The sequence below is a fragment of the Canis lupus genome, chromosome 17 (assembly GCF_003254725.2).
Source record: "Canis lupus dingo isolate Sandy chromosome 17, ASM325472v2, whole genome shotgun sequence".
Lineage (NCBI taxonomy): Eukaryota > Metazoa > Chordata > Mammalia > Carnivora > Canidae > Canis > Canis lupus.
The window spans coordinates 12319124-12340678 of record NC_064259.1 but is presented as its reverse complement, the minus strand read 5'-3'; the positions used below and the strand labels follow the sequence as shown (position 1 = coordinate 12340678).

The 21555-nt window shown below is 44.0% G+C and overlaps 1 protein-coding gene and 1 long non-coding RNA gene across 18 annotated transcripts in view; one reads left to right on the top strand and one right to left on the bottom strand.

The window, feature by feature from the left end:
* LOC112664790 (uncharacterized) overlaps positions 1-14816 on the bottom strand; it is a 45498-nt gene extending 30682 nt beyond the window's left edge. For 2 of the 15 annotated variants that reach the window (XR_007403221.1, XR_007403222.1), the window contains exons 1-2: positions 14394-14809; positions 10381-10485 (exon numbers count right to left, since the gene is read on the bottom strand). This is a non-coding gene — a long non-coding RNA (uncharacterized LOC112664790). Of the gene's footprint in view, positions 1-450; positions 555-2632; positions 2786-5101; positions 5191-6612; positions 6769-10380; positions 10486-10618; positions 10678-14393 lie in introns of all 15 variants that reach the window. The other 13 variants (XR_007403219.1, XR_004806401.2, XR_007403223.1 and 10 more) reach the window with 12 other exon arrangements.
* A 621-nt stretch (positions 14817-15437) lies between these two features.
* The window catches only part of CYRIA (CYFIP related Rac1 interactor A), a 103409-nt gene continuing 97291 nt past the window's right edge, over positions 15438-21555 (top strand). Inside the window, exon 1 of one of the 3 annotated variants that reach the window (XM_025454612.3) lies at positions 15438-15537. The gene's annotated coding sequence lies outside the window, so the exon portion shown is untranslated. The remainder of the gene's footprint in view (positions 15538-21555) is intronic. The other 2 variants (XM_025454613.3, XM_049095664.1) reach the window with 2 other exon arrangements.

The window sequence follows — 21555 nt, the reverse complement described above, 5'->3', positions numbered from 1 at the left end:
CAAAATGCAAGTAAGACTAAACAAAAACTTCTTTAATTCAAAAGTGGAGACTTTCGGTTTCCACTTTAACATGTAAAGAACTTGGAAACTTTCATTCCTTTGCTTATAACAAGAAAAATCGAAAAAACTGAACTGAAAATCAACAACCTTTTATGTATCAGAGACCTGAAGTCACAGAAGCAGAAGCTGAAGTCTTGGGTGGAGTCTGGTAGGAATGGTTAAGGTTTAATTGCTAATATCTGGAGATGAAGTGAAGACTAGTTTGAGAGATTAAAAACTCCTAGGGGCCTAGCCTTAGGAGGGCCCCCTCACTTTCAGGAGTAAGACTTAATTACAAGATCATATTCCCCCTTTCCTAGCATCACAATGTCAACAAAAGCTCTTCTTTAATAAGATGTGATCTAAACTAAAAGATAGGGCACCTGGGTGGCTCAGTGGTTGAACACCTACCTGCCTTTGGCTCAGGTCATGATCCTGGGGTCCTGGGATCAAGTCCTGCATCAGGCTCCCTGTGGGGGTACTGCTTCTCCCTCTGCCTGTGTCTCTACTTCTCTCTGTGTCTCTCATGAATTAAAAAAAAAAGACATGATCAAAACCAAAAGAAAATTCAAGACTCAGCCCCCACTTTGGAAGAAGTCTCTAGGGAAACCCAAAGATAACAGGAGAAATAAAACAAAGACACAACAGGAAATTTCAGCCTCTAGCATCAAAGCTAAAGGAAACAATAACACAGCTTAACTCCCAGCCAGATAAATACAAAACCTCATAGCTCAGTTTCTTTTATCTGATAGATACATCATGTAGGCTTTCAATAATAAATCACAAAGGATGTTAAAAGGCAAAAATAATGAGTGGAAGAGGAAGGAAGAGGAAGAGGAAGAGGAAGAGGAAGAGGAAGAGGAAGAAGAAGAAGAAGAAGAAGAAGAAGAAGAAGAAGAAGAAGAAGAAGGAGGAGGAGGAGGAGGAGGAGGAGGAGGGGGAGGAGGAGGAGGAGAAAAAGGGAGGGAAGGAAGGATGGAAGAAAGAAGGAAAGAAGAAGGGATGGAAGAAAAGGAAAGAAGAAGGAAGAGAGGGAGGGGGGATCTGAGGAGAGAGGGAAGAAGGGAGGAAAAAAACACTGTTTGAGGAGACAAGGCAAGCATCACAGCCAAACTCATATATGGTAGATTTTGGAATTATCAGACCAGGAATTTAAAATAACTATCATTGATATGCTAAAGGTTCTAATGGAAAAAATGGACAATATGCAAGAACAGATTGGAAACTCTAAAAGATAATGAAAAGCAAATGCTAGAAATCAAAAATATTGTAACAGAAACAAAGAATTATTTTGATGCACAAGGCTAAGGAAACCATCAGTAAGCTTGAAGATATGTTGATAGAAACTTCCCAAACTGAAACGTTTTAACAAAATTTTATGAAAAAAAGTCCAGCTGACTGTAAAAGAAGGCCAAATGGAAATTTTAAATATTTAGTGCCTAAAAATAAAGGAAGGCTTACACAGTAAAACATTTAGGTTATTCATGTTCACAATTTCTGGATAAAGGGAGGCCTAGGTGGCTCAGCGGTTGAAGCATCTGCCTTTGGTTCAAGGTGTGATCCTGGAGACCCAGGATTAAGTCCCACATGGGGCTCCCTGCATGGAGCCTGCTTCTCTCTCTCTGCTTCTTTCTCTGCCTCTCTCTCTGTGTCTCTCATGAATAAGTAAATAAAATCTTAACAAAACAAAACAATTTCTGGGATATAGCTAAAGCAACAGATGAAAATTGTTAAATCCATTTACTCACAAATAAAAAGATATAGGATAAAAGTGAATTCAGTTCTCTATTTAAGAAACTAAAAAAAAAAAAACAGAATACACCTCAAAAAATCAAAAATGAGAAGTAACAAAGAGTTAAATAAATTGAAAATGGGATACAGGAATTATAGAATATGATTTGATTAACTCAATATATGAGGTAAAAATAAAGAAAACAAACACAGAAATTCATCACAATGATCACTAAAATCAAAAGCTTACATGCTAAAAGTCTAACGATATATAAACCCCAGCACGATTTTGAAAATGAGAGAAAATGAATATGAATAATATCAAATATATTAAAAATAAAAAGATCACATGTCAAGTTATATAATTACTAAGAGTAAAAAATTTTAAAAATGCGTAATAGTGCATTGCAAAATTTTATGTTAATAAATTTGAAATTTAGATTTAACCATTCTCTTGAGAAATATAAATTTCCAAAATTGACTTAAGGAAAATTAAAATCCTAGGCAAGTCAATCTCATTCAGGATAGATAATTAAAAAGTGTCCCTTCTTCAGGGAGCATCACAGTGAGTTATAGTTTCAAGAAACAGATAATTATTGTTTATTTTAAAGCACACACACACACACACACACACACACACAACTATTTCTGAGAACAAAGAGAGCTACCTGCATAATTTTCGAAGGCTATTATAATTTTGATACCCAAACAAGGGTAGTAAAAACAAAACAAACAAGCAAACAAACCAATTTTGTTTGTAAACACAAATGCAAAAATGTAAATAAAATTCAGTTCTTTCAACTCAGAAGTTTATATTAGAGTTTCCCATAGAATTTCAAAAATAATCTAACAACAGGATCACCTGGGTTGCTCAGTCATTGGAGACATCAGTTCATGACTTTTGGCTCAGGCAATGATGTCAGGGTCATAGGATCAAACTCCGTGTCAGGCTTTGTGCTCAGTGCAGAGACTGCTTGTCCCTCACCCTCTCTGCTCTCTCTGTTTCTGTTTCTCTCTCAAATAAATAAATAAATAAAATATTTTTTACAGAAGTAGTTCATAAACAGAAGACCCACCAATAATAGTTTATCACATTAAAGAAATTAGAAAAGAAAACCTATATGATATGTAGAAAATTAATTAGGTAGAATTTAGCATCGATTACGATAGAGATCTTTTTTTTTTTTTAAGATTTTATGTATTTATTCATGAGAGACACAGAGAGAGAGAGGCAGAGACACAGGCAGCAGGCTCCATGCAGGGAACCCAACGTGGGACTCGATCCCCGGACTCGAGGATCACATCCTGGGCCAAAGGCAGGCGCTAAACCACTGAGCCACCCAGGGATCCCTATGATAGAGATATTTAGTGAATTATGAACAGAAGAAAATTTTCTTATTTCATAAAAGCAGCTACCAAGAACTTCCTGAATTATATTAATTGTGAAATTCTGAAGGTATTCCCAGTAAACTCAGAAATGAGACAAGGATGACCCATATATGCATCAATATTTAACATTGTACTAAAAGTCTTAATCCATGCAATAAGATAAGAAAAAGAAATGGATAGATAAATATTTTAAAGACCTAGTCTTTTTTTTTAATTTTTATTTATTTATGATAGTCACACAGAGAGAGAGAGAGGCAGAGACACAGGCAGAGAGAGAAGCAGACTCCATGCACCGGGAGCCCGACGTGGGATTCGATCCTGGGCTTCCAGGATCGCGCCCCAGGCCAAAGGCAGGCGCCAAACCGCTGCGCCACCCAGGGATCCCCTAAAGACCTAGTCTTAACCACCCTTGGTGATAACTGGTGTGATTGTCTGTTTCAAGGGTTGACAACATTTGTCTATCAAGGATGAAATAGTAAATATTTTGGACATTTCAGGCCATACGGTCTCTATTGCAACTACTCAGCTCTGCCATTGAAGCATAAAAACACCTATAGATAATACATAAAAAAATGAATGCGATGGTACCACTAATACTTTTTCTATAAAAACTGGAGGTAGACCAGATTTGATCCATATGTTATAGTTTGCCAATCCCTAGTCTATGAAAAAGAAAAAAAATAGAAGAAAAATACTTAAAATTAATTAAAAATTTTATCAGGATATATATTCTAAAGTCCATATCAAAGAGAAAAATCCAAAAATTTCTTTAAAAATCAGTGGGCAGCCTGGGTGGCTCAGCGGTTTAGTGCCGCCTTCAACCCAGGGCATGATCCTGGAGACCCGGGATGGAGTCCCATGTCAGGTCCCTGCATGGAGCTTGCTTCTCCTTCTGCCTGTGTCTCTGCCTCTCTCTCTGTGTCTCTCATGAATAAATAAATAAAATTTTTTAAATAAATAAATAAATAAATAAATAAATAAATAAATAAATAAATAAAAAAATCAGGGAAAAATAGGTACATTATCTACCAGATATCAAGATGCACCATATAAATAAATTAATCACAACAGTGTAGTATGTGAAGAGGGATAGACATAAACTTGATTTGTGTTAAGAGAAGTATTAGAAAACAAAGAAGAAAGTATCATGCTTGGACAAATGGCTATTCCAACAAAAAAGAAAAAAATGATGCCTTTCTTATACCATTTTCTCAAGTCTAATCCATGTGTATCAAAGATGTAAACAAAATTGAAAAATATACTTTATAGATTTAGATCAAAATATTAGAAAATATCTTTTTGTCTTTGATCAGAAAAAGCTTTCTTAAAGAAGGAACAGAAACTATAAGTTGACTTCATCAAAATTAAACTCTTGTATATATAAAAGACATCACAAAGTTAAGGCAAACAACCCATTAAATGAAGGAATCAGTAACACATAATAGGCAATGGAGTGGTATGCAGAATATAATTTTTAACTCTTACAAATCAATAATGAAATCATAGACAAATTATAAATCTATAAATTATAAATGTCATAATAGATAATAGATAAAATTGCAAAAGATCTGAACAGATATTTTATAGAAGTGAAAAACTGAAAATTCAACAACCATGGGAAAAAAATGTTCAATCTCCTTAGTAAACAAGATGTAAATAAAAAAAATAAAATTACACTTTACAAAAAAGATAAAATCTGACAAGAGAAATGTTGGGAAATATACTATGAGTATTAAAATAGTAGAACCATTTTGAAGAGGAATTTGTCATTATCTGGTAAAACTGAACATGTACATAATCTACATAATTATATAGTTATCATGCTAGATAGTTTTAAAAATCCATACTGTTGAACAAATAAAGGTGAGAACCAGAATACCATATGATGGCCTTCATGAAAACTTTAAAAGTATAATACCAAATATTAAGTGCACACACTTACTTTGGAAATTTTTAGGAAATATGAATGGAAATATTCCCAATGACTTCATAATCGTGGTTGTCTCTGGACAGGGAAGATTGGGTTTGAGGCTGGAAGATGTATCAGTTGGTTAGGTAAACTTATGCTGTCAAAACAAACTCCAAATTCTCAATCTCAGTGGCTTAAATGATAGGATGTATCTATGTCTCAGGCTATATGTCCATCAGGCATTGGTGGCAGAGGTGGGGTGACTTCTCAATGTCATCCTTTCTCTGGGATCTAGGAAGATGAACATTGCATTTTGCAACAGGAGAGATAAAAGTTTCAGAGATAAAAGTCTCACCTCAGCAGTTGAGTGTTCTAACCCAGAAGGGACTTATGTCTACCCACAAAGCATTGGCCAGAACTGGTAACAAGATCCCGAAACAAGACAGGGAAGTACGGTACCCCCAGCAGCCAGAAGGAAAGAACCCGAATTTTCTAAGCATTAGAAGTTTCTACTACCCGTGGAAACATTTACTCATTAATCATTAATATCCTATTATTAATCATTAATGGCCTGTTATGAATCATTAATATCCTATTATTTAATAGAAAAAAAAAGAAGCACAAATAACAAGATGTTATTCTAGGTGATGAGAACATGGGTATTTGTTATATCATCCTTTGCATACATACTCCCCAGAAAGGAGTAAGCACTTCCCAATCACCACTCCTTAGTGTGAATTTAAGTGTCTCTGCTTGCGTCAGGACAAAGCATACGAGAAAGGAAATGGGTGCACGCTGACATCAAATTTTCCCAATCACTCTCAACAACGAGTATCAGCTTCCGAGAATATAAGAAAATCTCTCTGTGAGGACCGCTGTCTAAATCCCTGATCCCCCATCACGTCTGTCCAACTAAAGTATTCACGATGTCCCAGGCAAATCAGCATCGCAGTGCATTTGTTGTTATTTCTACCTTTTCCTTTTTCTTCTCCTGGATCAGCCCTTCTCAGGACTTCAACAACTTTCCCTGGAAGCCTTTCTCATAGCCTGGCTAAATGCTTGTCCCTAAAGTCCGTAAATGCTTCTCATATATTTTCATATTTGTTTCGCACCTGGGCAGTGAATTCATGAGAGCATCTTTCCTTGTATCCCTAGCACCTATCAGGGTTTCTGGCATATAGTAAGTGCTAAGTAAATTCTTAAGTATGTGAAAATATAAAATATGTTCCAAACTCCAGTGATGCTTGGGAGGAGACAAATAAGGGCCAATAAAAATCTGACCACCTGCAGGAAATTAGCATGAAATTACCATGCATGACACTTTGGCAATAAACAAAAGCAAAATAGTCTTGCTATGTTTCTGCTACTGAATGAAATAATGATTCTGTGGTGGTGGTGGTGGTGGTGGTGGTTTAGCTTTTCACAGTCTTTTAACATCTGTCATTTTACTTGATTCTCTCATCATTTCTCTAGGGAAGTCAGGGCAGGCATTTATAATCCATGGTGAACAAATGGAAACACTGAAACAAGAGGAGTTTACTGACCTGCCCCAAATCATAGAACATATCAAGCAGAATTGTTCCTAGAACCCAGGATGAAGGACAGCAAGCTTTTGCCACCAGATCACGATGCCTGTTCGATTGGCAGTTTCCAGTTCTTGCCTCCAGAACTTGCCTGGTTCTCTCACTTCATAGGCTCATCTGTCTTGGGGACAATACTCAGTGCAGTCCAATAAAATAGTTTTAGGACTTCTAAGAAATTATGGAGGTAACTGGATAATTAATGTGCAGAAGATTAGTATCCTAAATATGTAACAAGCTGAAAACTTTAGGGCTCAAATCAGAAGAGGAGGAAGATTTGTTCAGATCAGAGAGAGAAAGAAAACACTAGCTGGAACCAGCACACCATGTTTCAATTCCCCCCTCCCCCAAAACTCCCAGATTCTGCCTTATTCTTACCATATGACCTTGGGAAATCCCCTTCCCTTCCTGGGCCTCAGTTTTTCTATCTGTTAAATGAACAAACTGAATTAAATTATTAAATTAATTAAATTATTTCCAGGGCCCTTTCTGCTCTGAGATTCGTTTAACACCTTGAAGTGCCTAAATGTGTGTAATAAAAGATAACATTGTTTTTATTTCTTAACAAAACGCACACACAAACCCATATTAAATAGATTCATGGAAGCCTTGGGTATAAAGGAAATGTAGAAACCAGAAAACCAATTGCACTTATGTTCAGCAACATAAAAATCATTATATTTTCTAAAATCTCCCATTTCCTCCCCATTAACAGATGGGAAGCAGTTTGATGGAGTTTATTGGATGAAGCAGCTGCCGTCTGAGCAGTCACGCCACATGAGTGACGCTAATGAGACAGGTGAAATATTCAAGAGCCCAAGACTCTCCCCAAGAAATCACTGCAGCTCTATCAGGGCCGTGTTGGGCGTGCTCATGAATTAGTCTTCGGCTCCAAGAATAGGCTCTGTAAATACTATTTCTTATAATGACGATGATTATTATTTATAGCTTGCCCTAGCCTCCCAGGCAAATGTCCCAGGAAGAACAAAAAGACGCTTAGTATAATTAAAACAAAGAAAATGTAGAGGTGTTGGCATGTAAGGAAAGGGAGCATTTCAACATCAGAAGCAGAGAACTATTTGTTGGATTTGCCTAATAATCACTAATGTGGATTTTATTTTAAGATCACACAGCCAGAAAAGCACATTGGAGAAGTTTTCTAATTCATCAAAAAAAAAAAAAAAAAAAAAAAAAAGCACTCTAAAAAAGCACTCTTCTATTAAAAAGATCCTATGTTGCTCTTTCAAGCTTGATTATACTTTACTTTTCCAGAACTAACTTCAAAGGACAGTTTTTCTAATCTCCGGATCTTGAGGGATTCAGTTTAATTCAGATCAACTCTGTGGATATTTATCAAGTGGACATTAGATGTCAAGGACTGAGAACACAGATGTTAAATATATATCTATATGTGTATGTGTATCAAATAGGTATTTATGTGTACCTATGGGGCATATTCATATGTGTTTGTATCTATATGTATCTATATATAAAATATGTATATGTATGCATACTTATGAGATATATATACACATATACATATGTACATGTATATATATATAATTTCTAAATTTCAGGAGCTCAAGAAGTGATGCACAGAATTAAATCACTGTGAGATAGAGTGTGTGTGAGTCAGTGGGCCTAGGCAGGCTGAGGATCAGGATTCAGAAGAGATTTGGTTACAAAATGATGTTCTCCTACCTGGAAGGTACATTTGGACTTTGTCCATGTGATAACAGAAAGCGGGCATTCCAGAGAGAGGAAAGAGCAGGCACAGAGAGAGGAGTGATATAATATTTTGAGTTAAGGAGTAGAAAGAAATGCAGCAGGAAGAACAAGCAAGGGCAGGCTATAAACAGCCAGGTGAGTTCTACAAAGATGTTAAGTCTATGTTGCTGGGGCTGCCCCCATCACATACGTCTCTTACAAGTGTTTCTGGGCCTCAAGTGTATAGTAGTGGGCTGGATTGAATATGAAGGCAGAGGACCAGTCAGAATGCTGTCCAGGGGGCTGCCTGGGTGGCTCAGCGGTTTAGCGCCTCCTTCAGCCCAGGGTGTGATCCTGGAGACCCGGGATCAAGTCCCACGTTGGGCTCCCTGCATGGAGCCTGCTTCTCCCTCTGCCTTGTGTCTCTGCCCCTTTCTCTCTCTCTCTCTCTCTCTCTCTCTCTGTCTTTCATGAATAAATAAAATCTTAAAAAAAAAAAAAAAAAGAATGCTGTCCAGGTAACTCAAGGGAGAGCTGGTAAGGAGTTGACCTTGGCAGTGGCTAAAGGGAGAATGAAAACGTTTTTTTTGAAAACCCAAAATAGTATGAGTTCTAAATATATCAAGCATCACTATTATAAGGTATTTTCCAAGTGATTGAAGAGTCAGAAGGCAAACACAATAGGTTGAAAATCATTAACATGGCCATTTATGTGAATGTCGCATATAGTACTTATGTGCATGTAGATACAAGAACCATTGGTGCATTATTAGCAGGGATTGTAAAGAAGTTCAATACTCAGTCATTCTGTTTGGTGAGAATTTTAACATCACCTCAGTACCCCATTGTGTTTTCAGCTCTCCACATTGGAGGCAAAGTCTGATAGCAAGAGAGAGAATCATGGCTTGTGTCTAAATTAACCTGTGGGCTTGCTCATTGATCAACTTCCTGAAAAGCAAAGAAATCATTTGTCAAGAAAAGGAGGAGGATCTGGTTGCCCAAGGAATTCAACCCTTGGTTCTCAGTTGTGAGTCATGACACGACACCTGTGTTTTATTTTCTTGGCTGTGGCTAGGACTCAACCGATGACTTGAATGAGTCCCATCAAGCCTTAATTTCCCTGGCTATAAAATGGGTATAGTCAGAAGTGAGCCCCACTTACCTGTTTGTGATACTGCATAAATGACTAGACAATGCCTATAAAATGCTCTCAGTCTTTGCTCAAAGGTCCATATAGATGTGTCATTACTTTGTTGATGCTGATTTTGGAGTTGGCGTGGGCTTTGTGGGTCGTGAGGTAGTCCCCTACAGGGACTGACTCACTTTGTCAAAGCTGCTAAAACTTGATGCAACCAGCAATTTCTGGATATACCTGGCTAAGCCTAATACTGAGATCAACTGACCATGAAAAAATGTCAGAGAGTTTGGCCTTGGGAGAGACTAGAAGTCTTACCTTGAAGCTTTGAAATTTAGAGACAGAAGGAGAGAGAAGAGAGAAAGAATGAAAACAGAAATAACTTAAGGGTGGAAATAGTGAAGATCACTTTTTAAATTTGGTAGCTCTGTTGCATCAAGCACTGTTTTAGGTGCTAATTAATTATCTGCATTTTGTTATCTTATTCGTGTTTCTATCTGGCACATAGTGGCATCAATAAATATCAGTTGCAGGAACAACCTTGAATGGTTCATCCTATTGTCCCTGTTTTATATATGTGATTACCAAGGAAGCAGGAAGTCGAGAAACCTGCCCAAAGTCATACTGCTCTAAGTGGAGGAGAGGAGCCCAGATTTAAATCTTGACCTCACTGCAAAGTTCCTGCACAGTTCTTGTGACTCTATTGCCTCCGGCCATCCACTTCTCTTCCTCTCACCACCAGTGTCTCCCTTTCAGTTCCTGGGCTATGTCATCTTTCTCCATTGTTGGCCGTCATTTGACACTATTTTTCCAGATCCTAGAAATGTATTGCTCCCTCTTCCCCTTGGGGGGAGATGAGTGGATGCTGTCGTTTATCATTTTTTACCCACCTTGGAAGCCAGTATCTGTATTATCCAGATTTGCCACATGTGAGGGATCTATTCCATATATCCTGCTCCTTACTTTCAAAGGCCGGGAGGGCTCTTCTCAAATAACTGCAAAGAATCAAATTAGGCTGATGACATTCACATGGGAGAAGAACCAGAGACATTTTGCTGCTTTAATAATATGTTTATAAATTGTTGGGGAAATTGCTAAAGAAACAGGAGACCGGATTGAATGGCTCACCCATTCGGTTGGCATTGACTGAGTGCCAGGTTTTTATGTATCAGGTGTTTTTCAAGGTCCTGGAAAGATACAAAGAGCAATAAAACACAGATGCTGGCTTCAAAGAGTTCATAAGTCTAGGCGGGAGGCACATATAGTTTATGTTCATTATTTGCAGATATTGCTTTTATGAATTTGCCCACTCATCAAAATGTACGTGTAACCTCGAAATCAATACTCTGGGTGCTTTCTTAATGTATTATTTCCCAAAGTGCACCAAGCAGTGAGAAACTCAAGTTGCCAATGCACCTTCTTAGCCTAGGTCAACCGAGGCGACACTGTCTTCTTTTTTCAGCTCTCATACTGTGAACAAGTACCTTTTCTATAGTCTACTTCGTGCAAGGTTTTTCCTATTTTTGTACTTTATGTTGGTGATTATGGGTTTAAAATGGCCCCAAGCATAGTGCTGTCCAGTGCTCCGACGTGTACAAAAGGGTGATGGGTCTTATGGAGAAAACACATGTTAGACAAGCTTTGTTCAAGCATGAGTTAAAATGCTGTTGGCTGTGAGTTCAATGTTAATGAATCAAACCATATATGGTGCACATTGAATAAGGCATTTTAAACAGAGACACAGGTAAGACACAGCCTGGGGAATGCGTTGACAAAGGGGTGAACGCAATACTATGGTAGCACACAAGCAAGAACCACGGAGTCCACCCAGGAGAGCTGAAGGAGGCATTATAGAGGGGTTGCTTATGAGCTGGGATTTAAAAAAAAAATACTGAATAGAAATTCAATGAATGTACCAGGATGGAAGGTCATTCGATGCAGATTGGAACCATATGCAAAGCAAGGGAGGCCTGAAAGAGCCTGAGATGCTCAGTGATTGAAAAAAAGTGATTAAAGTCAGATATTTTAAGTCACAGGCTCCAATTCAGCCACATGCACAACTTGCAGGCATTACCAAGTTTCTCTACATAGTTTGGACTGTGATTTTTTTGCAATAAGGAAGTGTGCGGTATGTCAGCTGTGAAAATTGGCTCAATATTCATAATCAAATCTATTATGCTCCCTCTGAAGCCTGGGCCATGTTTCCGTAGAAACCCCTAGTTACATAAAGGAACCCTGGCCCGTAATTGGCAAGAACATCCCCCACCTTTGGAAGCCATTATAGTAACGCCGGAGGGAAAGCAAGTGCTGTGTAATTCCTGCTGGAGGAAAGTAAACTGGGAGGATAAAAATAAAGATTCCTGGGGTGCCTGGGTGGCTCAGTCAGTTGAGCATCTGATTCTTGATTTTGGCTCAGGTAATGATCTCAGGTCATGGGATGGACCCCCGAGAGGGGCTCTGTGCTCAGCAGGGAGTCTGCTTGGGATTCTTTCTCTCTGTCTCCCTCTGCCCCTCCCCCCACTCACATTCTCTAAATAGGCAGGTAGATAAGTAGATAGATAGATAGTTAGATTAAAATAAAATAAAATAAAATAAAATAAAATAAAATAAAATAAAATAAATAAAATGTGTCCTTCCTATAGAGTAGCAAGCAGAGGGCACCATAGGGTTTGGGGACATGGAATCATTCAGCCTCCACTTCAAGCCCTCTTCTATGAATCAATCCACTAACCAGCTCATCTGTGATGAACACTTACTATACGGCCAGCATGACTCAAGGCACTTGGAGACAACACACACATACACACACACACACAGACACGCATGCGCACGCACACAGTTACTCTTTCCTTGATAACTGCAAAGCTGTTTGTTAGCCTTCACATCAACCTTTGGAGGTAGGTTTTATTACTTCCGTTTTATAGAAGAGAAAACCAAAACTCCAAAGGCTTGAGTAACTTAAGTTCACACAGCCAGTGAGTGGCGGGATCAGGATTTATGCCCAGCTTTGATTTCACATCAAGTGGAAGTTTTATGCGTGTCCCAGAAAAAGTCCTTGTCTTCAAGAAACTTGGGTATGTGACGAATCAGAGGTGTAAGTGGCTCAGATTGTTAGTTTCATAGGAATTCAGAGTAAAGAAGCATGAGCACATGGTGTCACAACTGCCCCCAGAAGTCATGAGCATCAGACCAAGTGGTCTTTAATGGGAGAGGAAGTCCTCCTAGGTATACAGAGAAGCAAAAGCTCAGCAGCAGAAATGATCTTTTGGGGGAACAAGGGAAAATCTAATTTGTCCAGGAATTTAGAGGGAATGCTCTAACAGCCCTAGAATGGGTCTCCGTGGGTAGTTAAAGGAGCCTCAAGTGGGATCAGCCCCTGTGGCTTTGTCTCCAGAGAGGATGCTCGTCTTTCATGACCCTGCCATTCATTCCGTAAATATCAGCCGGCACCAAATTTGTGCCAAGTATTGTTCTCAGCACTGCGGATGCTTTAGAGAATGTGTTTTCAAATGTGAAAGAGTAGAACCTGGTCCATGGGGAGCAGCCCACAACCTCCCCCGCCCCCTCCAGTGATGATGGCATTTTTCACCTGACCATTGTCCCTGGTGCCTTTTCTTTTTTTCAATCCCAATCTCCAAGCACACTTCAACAGACACTCCAGTCAAGGTCACCCAGTTCCCTGAAACTCCCAAGGTCAAGAGCAGCCTTCTCCGGCTGCTGCTCTGGTTCTTCACTCTCAGTCCCCTTTGTGCTGTCCCTCGGGCACCGCAGCCACACCGAACCCCCTTCCACCAGGGCCTTTCTCTTGTCACTCTACCTGGAGCGTCCTTGACCCCATTTCCTGCTTACTGAAGACTAAGTCATCCCTCTGGGTTTGGCTTAAAAGAATCTGCTTCCAATTTCCCCCAAATCATGATGAATTCCTTCTTGCCCTGGGCCCACACAGCAAATACCTCTGGTTTAGCCGGCTTTCTTTTCTGCCTTGTCATAAAACCCGGGCTGGCAACCTGTCTGAGTCCCTCAGGGCCAGGGACTTGTGTCTTTATGCCATCATTTAACACAGTGCCTGGCCCTGTGTCAAAGCTCGAGAAACATCTTTTAAAAAATAAATAAGTGAAGAGGATGCCCTTGAAACTGGAACAGTTCCGTTTAAAGTTAATTTAATTAAGACACTAGGTTCGTTTTAGCAAACTTATATTGTGAATGAAAACCGTCTGAAATTTAATCTCAACCTACCTGCCCCTTCAATGACAGTTTAATTTCACTATAATCTTTATTATAGTAACCTCTAAACCTGTTATTAGTATTACTAATGAAGTTGAAAGACTATTTCATCTGATTATTGTGTCTTAGGAAACACTTAATTATTAAATTCCACACTGATAATTAGAAACCCTATTATTTCACAATGGGCTAGGCAATGCTACACAGGTATCCCTCAATTTTACTGAAACAGAAGCCATCTTTTAAGTATGTGGAAGTGAAATCTCATACATCAAATAGTCTCTTCTCCAACCTAAGCTATATTATTATTAGAGACAGACAGGTGTAAAGTCAGGAGCATTCCCATGGTATGAAATGATAGTGCTTTATGGGGTGAATGGCATCTGTGGCTGGTTCACCTTTGTCCTCTCCAGAGCCTGGCCAGGTCCAAGGTGGAGAGAATATGCCAGAATTTTTGGTGTGTGTGTGTATGGGGGTAGGGGGGTACAGTCAGAAGCCTCTTCTAATAGAGCCACCCAATGATAAAACGTATTATCTTTACAGGGATTGACAACACAAGCTGGGCCGGGCATGAAGGGCCTTGACCCCCAAAAGAGGAAGGGGAAAGTGTTCATTCTAAAGACACTTCCAACTGCGAGACTATTTCATTCTAACTAAACTGTGCCCTCCTGAGCCTTACCTGAATTCTTACCAAAACCCAGAGCAGGAGCCGTGCTAGGCAGCTCCCAGAAGCAATCCAGAGTCGGAAGGAGGCTAGGATGGCATCAGGACCTTAGGCATGGGGGACACTGGAACTCGGAAAGGAGACGGAGTTGATCAAAGTCTCCGGAAGCTCGCCACACTCCGGGACCAGGGACCAGGACACTTGTGCTCCCAGCCCACGCACCCGCTGAAACCGACCTGGCCCCCACTACAGGGCTAGGCCCACGGTAGGGGTTTAATCAATGTTTCATGATGCTCCGCGGAATGACTGGGAAAGGAAGCAGGAGAAGGCGCCCTCCCCCCTGGCCCCCCAAGAGGAGCTCTGACTCACAACCTGTTTGGCACCGCGCACCTCTCGGGTTTCCTGAATCTCTCTCTAATGCCGAAAGCCTCCACGGCAGATGTTTTAAAACAATGATCGCGACAATGACACTGTAATCCCCTACGTACCCCCTTGCATCACAAGAATTTTTTGAAAGTGTTTTTGCAGGCTTACTCCTTAGGGAGGGAGCATTTGCAAGACTTCTTCTGGTGGGCCCACGGGAGACCTGCAGCCCCCGGGGCTGGGGCTCTGAACGCGAAGGGCTGGGAGGCAGGGAGGCCGGCGGGAGGCAGGGAGGGAGGCCGGCGGGAGGCAGGGAGGCAGGGAGGATTCCGCGGCTTCCGAACCCAAAGTGAGGTGAGAGCGCGGCCGCGTGGGCTGCGGGTGGGCTGCGCCCCCGGGACTGGCCACGGGCCTGTCTCGGGGTTTCTGGGAGAGAAGAGTGGGAATGAGGGAATTCGGCGTGTAGAGGCGGCCAGCGCTGGTCCCGGCTCCCCCCCGGAGGCCGAGGCGGAAAGAAGGGCCGCGGCCCGGGAGCGTGGGGGCGGCGGGCACGGGCTCGGGGGCGCAGAGGGGGCGCAGAGGGGGCGCAGAGGGGGCGCGGCGCGCGCGTGCGGCCGGGCGGGGCGGGGCGGGGCGGGGCGGGGCCGGGCTGGGGCGGGGCCGGGCTGGGGGCGGGCCGGGGCGGGGCTCGGGGCCGTCTCGCAGGCTGCGGCGGCCGCGGGAGAGGCGTCCACGGCGGCGGCGGCTGGGGCAGCGGCGGCGGACGCGCGGCCGAGCAGGGCGGCGGCGACCCCGGGTGAGCGCGGCGGGGCGCGGGGTGGGGGCGCGGGGAGGGGGCGCGGGGCCAGCGCTGGAGGGAGGCTGGGAGGAGCGCGGAGGACCCAGTGCCTCAGCCCGCGTCCTGCGGTCGCCGTCCCGATGTCCGCCTGTGCGCCCGGTGCCCGGCTCCCCGGGGCTGCCTCCTGACTGCGTTCCAGATCGCCCCCCTCACCCCTCGGCCGCTCGGCGCCGCCACCCCCGCCGGGCACCTCCGGCTCCAGAGCGTTCTTCCAGGACGCCCCAACCCTCCGCTTCCCCTTCCCACCGCCAGGGGCCCAGAGGCGAGGGTGACCCCCGCCCCTCCCCTGTGCCTGCGCACCTGGACCCTCTGCTGCCACCTGCCCCAGATGTTCTTGGCCAGCCAGCGCACCGCTGTGCCTAGGACCCAGGCCTCCTGGCCTCAGCACCTTCCTCCTCCTCAAAATCCCAGTCTGGCAAAAGGGACTTTACAGACAGATCCTGCGCTTTGGGAACAATTTGACCCACTTCCCAAAAGGCTGGTCCCAGGCCAGCCATGCTCTTTGGTGGACACCTGTCTTGCCTGCCAGCTGAAGGACCAAGAAGCCTCTATCAGCATGAGCCTGTGGGCCCCTGGATCCTTCTCCAACCGGTCCTGAGTTGGTGGCCAGGGTCCCCAGGGGCCAGAACCAAGAGATCTTTGTCCTTTAAGACCCCCAGAGGAATTTGCTGACCCCACTCCCAGATCCTCAGAACAACTCCCAGCCACTGTGTTGGGCCTGCAGGGTCCGGCACTGACGGGGCCACCATTCTGGGCCTGGTGTCCTCATCCATGTCCTTGTTTCCCTGCCTGCTCCCCAGGGACTCCGGGGCAGAGTACTGGGGCAGGTGTTTTGGGCCTTGGTCGCCCCCACAGTTCTGTGGCCCTCCTGTCTTACTCTGTTGGAAACTTTTCCCGGCTTTCACCATCACCATCATCATCCCTCTGGATAGGGCCTGGGCCATCTGCATAGCGCAGAGTCCCCAGGGCACAGCAAGCTGGGCTGGGTTCATGAAAGGCTGGGACCTATGCTACATGCGGGCCAGCAGAGGGGCGGCTGGGGGGCAGGGGGGCACTGCTAGCCAGGTCAGCCTGGGGCCTAGGGCTTTAGGGGGGGTCCGTGGCTTTCAGGGAGCTCCGAATGGGGTCCCAGGCTTGCTTTGCTGAGAGGAGAGAGGCAGAGCAGGGGCTGTTTTCCCTGCGTGCTTCTGACTGTCTTGTGTTGCTATGGTGACAGTTTTGCCTCTCTTCCTCCTTCTGACTCTTCTGGGAGCTGGTTTTTATTGGTCTGTTGTCCTGTCTTTTATGGCTCTAATTTCTCCTTTCTACTTGCCCTGAAATAAACAGTCATAAACATGGGCACTGGGCCCAGGCTGGGGGCTGGCAGAGGTTCACCTCCCTCGGGCCCCGGGCTCCGGTGAGGGGAGAGGGGTGGGGACAGTCCTGCCCACGCTGCCTCCTGCCTGCAGCCCTGGGAAGCGGGCAGCAGCGCCCCCATCTCAGGCACCCGGTGGGTAGCGTGTGGCCTCGGTGCTGAGAATAGACTCTGTGTGTAGAGGAGGAGCTCTCACTGACGTGCATGACACCCTGTGCAGCAGGGGCTGTCCCCACTTGGCAGATGACAAAACTCAGCTCCGAGTGAGCTATTACCCTCGGGTCACACGGGTTTGAACACATAGTCAGCGCTCAGTGTTTGCTCAGTGAACAGAACAGTGATGGAGCTGGCCCCCAAAGGCCTGTCTCCCTGACTTCCCACCCTGTGGGGTGCCTGGTCTGGCTCCTCCCGGGACCAGTGTTCAGAGCCCCCTGAACCCCGTGTTTTGAGGATGCCACAGACTCCCACGGGGGCGAGCTGCCAGGGAGTTGCCTGCCCCAACTTCTGGAGACCCAAGTTGAGAGGAGAGTCAAGCTACTTGTGACTTCCTGTTTTTTTACTCAGCATCAAGAAGCATTCAGTTTGCTTTTGCTCATGGGGCCTAGATGCAACTGGTTGAGTCAGGGAACTGAGAGCCAAATGAACCCCCACCCCAGGCAGCTCTGAGTGAGGAGTTCAGAGTTTGCCAGGGCCATAGGGTCACCGACTGTCAGCTGTCAGCCACAGTCTCCAGAGAAGCTGCTCACCTCTCTTGCCTTTTATTTTCCCTTTCTTGCACACTCTCCTCTTTTCCAGCCACCCACCTTCTCCCTTCACTTTGCCAATCTATGCTCCAGGCTTGTTAATCATGAGCTGAAGGGGCATTATGGTCCCATGAAAAGACTAGGGAATCAGCAGCCTCACTGTCGACTATTGGCCCTGGGGCAATCAGTTCACACCTGTGGGCCTCATCTTAGTCTTTAAAATGGGATTAACAGTGTCTGTTCCAATGGCCATGTTTGCTTGTTCCTGAAAGGATGGCACACAGGAGCCTGTAGAGAGGGCTTTGAATGATTGACTGCCTTAAACACCCCTAATGTCCTCATCTGGTTGGGAAATCTTGATGTTGAGGAGACCCTAAACTGCCCAGAGATGGAAAACTGATCTAGGAATCATTAAGGCATGAAATCTCAGGGTTGGAGCCATGGTCTAAAGTCCTCTTGTCCAGCTTTGATGTTGAATTCTCTTCATTTCACGCACTTGACATTCATTGAGCATCTACTCTATACCAAATGCCATTTCGGGGACTGAGGACTTAAAACACTGTCTGTTATTCCTGTTTTCAGAGAACATAGATGTAGAAAGAGATCCTTATGATACAGTCAGAGAGGTGGTGCGATGAGGGGAAAGTCAAGGAGATATGGGGCCCCCGACAACTTGACTAGGTCACCCATGAAGGTTGAATTGGGCAGCCTGTGCTTGGTGGCTACGGTATAGCTGTCTTACCCCTGCCCATTTGGGGAGCCCTTCAGCCCTCACAGTGAAGGGGGGTATTGCCATGGAGCCCCTCACTCAGTGGATGAGCAGGAACAGCGAGGCCTGTGGCAGGGAGCCAGGTCTTCCTTGCTGAGTTTTGACTCGTCGACCCAAGTATCCTCTGGTTCCTCTTTCATCCTGGTTAAACTCCTTTCTCAGAGGCTGCAAGAATCACCTGACAGGGCAGCAGAGTGATGGGAAAGAAGTGGATTGTGGAGTTGGCTAGGAATCCAGACTTTGCTGCTGCTCTGTCCCAGCTGTAGGATCCTGAAGGACCCTCTAACTGCTCCGAGCCTCAGTTTTTGTACCTGTAAAATGGCAATGCTGATACCTTCTAGAAAGTAAATGATCATATGTCTTTCTGGGGTCTGGCATGGTGCCCACCTCACAGTAGACTTGCTGTTACTTAGTTTCATTGATGAGGAAAGAGTCCTCAGTAGCTGGGTCTCTGGGTCCTCTTAGAATGGTGGCAGTTGCTCTTTGGACTACTTCAGGCCTTCGGAGATCCCTTCATTATGTGGGAAGTTTAAAAATTGCCCATGCTCAGCTTCCTCATCTGCTGGTTAGTCTTCAAGTTATCTCTCACCAGGTAGGCTATCCTCCATCTCACGGCAACTCTAGGCAAATCACCAACATTTTTGATTTCTCAAAGGGGAACAAACTTGAAATGGCCCCCAAATACCCTGAGTTTCAAGAATATGTTACTATCTGCGAGAATCCTTTAATATGACTGAGCCCTGCATGCTTATTTTTGCTTTGTTGCCTTTGATTTTGGTGTCAGATCCAAAAAATTCCCTGCCGAGACCTGTGTCAGGGAGCTTATCGCCTGTATGTTCTAGGTTTATGGTTTGGGGCCTTACTTTCAAGGTTTTAATCCATTTGGAGTTCATTTTCCTGTAGGGTGGTCCAGTTACATTCTTTTAGTGGTGGAGGCATCCAGTTTAACCCAACACCATTTGTGGAAGAGGCTGTCCTTTCACCATTGTATATTCTCAGCTCCTTCGTCACAGAATACTTGAAAAAATGAATGCTTCAAACTCTTCATTCTGGGCATGTTTAGCTTCCTTTTTTTAAAGTTACTATATATAGGTATATACATTTTGCTCAAGTCATCACCAGAACTCTGTGACATTAGTCTTATCATTCCCTTTTCCCAGCTAAGGAAACCAGGAAAAGCAAGGTAACTTGCAGAGAGCCCATTAGCTAGGAAGTGACAGGGCCAGAATTTAAAACTGGGCCCTGCTTGCTCTTTCTGCCACGGTATACAATCTTGTCATTTCCTTGGCTGGTGGGTCAGTGACCTAAAATAATCATGTTTGGAGAAGGAGAACGGATTTTAATGGGGGTGGAACTGGTCAGTAACTTAGACTCATAGTAAATATTTAGAGACTTTATTAGGGTTTTGCTCTCAGCGCAGCATTAACGAAGCTTTGTGCAGTTGGCCAAGGCTTCATTCCTAGAAGTGATGAATGGAAGAGGAGTCTGATATGTCTGAGTTAAGAGAAAATGTTTGATGATGCTGGAAGTAGCTTCCTTTTCACAGGAACAGATTGCTGGGTTATCACTGAAATAAATTGAACTGATTTTGTGACCAAATGTATGAATGGAGAGCATGACAGGTGCATCCCAGGGATATATGGACAGAAGCAGCAAGGTCAGAAAATGTGAGTGGGTGGCTTTTAAATGTGAGGGTGATTTCGATTCAAGCTGTCATTATAACCCATGTCAAGGAAGATGGAGATTTTGAAAAGCGATTGTAGAATTGCCCACTACTAACCTTTCTCGGGTAATTTAGATGCCTGATTTCCCCGGTTTGAGAACCCGTTGTCCCAGTGAATCTGAGTGCTAAAAATGGGTGCCCTGTTCACCAGCAGTGTGCTTACGAGGCCCAGCTTAGCGCTGCAGACACATGTGCCTCTATTTGCAAATTATCTCAGGGCCTGAGTCTGGTGTCTGCTTATTTAATGACTTCACTTTCTAATAAAAATTCTGTATGGTGTAGATAATTAGATCTTTAAAATGAAACTGGGGAAATGCTATGCCCCCAAAGACTTTAATTGCAGTTTTATGATGTATCAAGCGTAAAAACGAGATCATTCATTCATTCATTTAACAAATACGTATGGGGTAGATTCTTTGCCTTGTGCTGCCCCAGGAAGGATATAGTGATCAATCAACATGGCATCATCCCTGCCTGCAGCTGGCTGTCATTCCAGGGGAGGCAGAGGAGGAGACACATACCTTCGTGAAGCTTGGCATTTGTCATACGGAGTGCCGTGTGCCAGAGAAAGAGGGAAATGTGATCGTTTCGACTCCTCCTGCAACGCAATACGCGTTATTACGGTGTCATTTGCAGAGCACCTGAATTACATGTTGCAGGGAGAGGAGGGAAAGCGTGTGGCCTGGACAGCCGATGACCCAGGCGTGGCTCTCAGCTCTGCCCCTCACTGCCTGGGTCGGTTTCTGTGTTGTTGAAATGGGCGGGTTGGATTTGATCATTTAAAAGGGCCCTTTGCCATCTAACCTGATGATTCTAATACACCCGTGGGCTCCTTTTCCTGAGTGACAGGGGAAGAAGCAAACCTGGCAACCTCAGCCAGCAGCACTGCCGAGGCAGAGCTAGAGATGGGGAGAGCCAAGGGTGTTTTCAAATGATCCTCTCTAGGAGCAGAGAAACATCTTTCTCCTTTCCAGAAAGGGAACCACGTTCTTTTTTTTTTTTTTTTTTTTCCACGTTCTGATTGAGCATCAGATAAATGAGTGCAAGTCAAGGCCAATGACAACAGGGAGAGACAAAAGGGAGGCTGGAGCTCAGCAGAGGCCAGGAGCAGGGTCACCAGCTTCCTCCCACTTTCCAGGGTCTCTGCTGACATGGCTGTGGAGGGCTTGGCTTCACAGATGCCTTGGTTACTGCAGTTGTTTTAAGTTAATGTCCTTTAAAAAAGAAAAAAAAAAAAAAAGCAGTGTGGTTTGATGATTCCCAGGCTTTAGAACCAATGAAAATGTACAATCGTTTTAGGATCGTGAGGAACAATGACAAACACACAGCTTCCTCAACACCCCATCTGGTTCTGTCTTTCCCATTGACAACGGAACACAGGCCCTCC